Raw genomic sequence first — 754 nt, 5'->3', positions numbered from 1 at the left:
TATTGCTCTAGCAAGAGTTTCAAGCACTATGTTGAAAAGGAGTGGAGATAGTGGACATCCTTGTCTGGTTCCTGATTTTAATGGGAATGCTTCCAGTTTTTGTCCATTTAGAATGATGTTGGCTAGTTGCAAACAGCATATAGCGTTAATTATGTTGAGGTATGTCCCCTCCAGTCCAATTCCCTCTAGGACTTTGAACATAAGCACATTCTGAATTTTGTCAAGAGCCTTTTCTGGATCTCTTGAGATGACAATGTGGTTTTTGTCTTTGTGTCCATTTATATGATTAATGATATTTATTGACTTGTGTATGTTGAACCATCTTTGCATCTCCGGGATAAAGCCTACTTGATCATGGTGAATGATCTTTCTGATGTGTGTCTCTATGCTGTTTGCAACTATTTTATTAAGAATTTTTGCATCTACGTTCATTAAGGATATGGGTCTATAGTTTTCTTTTTTGGTTGTGTCTTTACCTGGTTTGGGTGTTAGAGTGATGCTGGCTTCATAGAAGGAACTTGGGAGTTCTCCCTCTGTTTTTATATGTGTCTTTACCTGGTTTGGGTATTAGAGTGATGCTGGCTTCATAGAAGGAACTTGGGAGTTCTCCCTTTGTTTTTATAGTTTTGAATAATTTAAATAGTATTTGTTGGAGGTCTTCTTTAAATGTCTGGTGGAATTCTGCTGTAAATCCATCTGAGACTGGGCTTTTTTTTGAGTTGGGAGGCTTTGTATTACTGTTTCAATTTCCTCG

The sequence above is a fragment of the Nannospalax galili genome, unplaced genomic scaffold (assembly GCF_000622305.1).
Source record: "Nannospalax galili isolate Female #2095 unplaced genomic scaffold, S.galili_v1.0 scaffold667, whole genome shotgun sequence".
NCBI lineage: Eukaryota > Metazoa > Chordata > Mammalia > Rodentia > Spalacidae > Nannospalax > Nannospalax galili.
Note: the sequence above shows the minus strand (reverse complement) of the source record.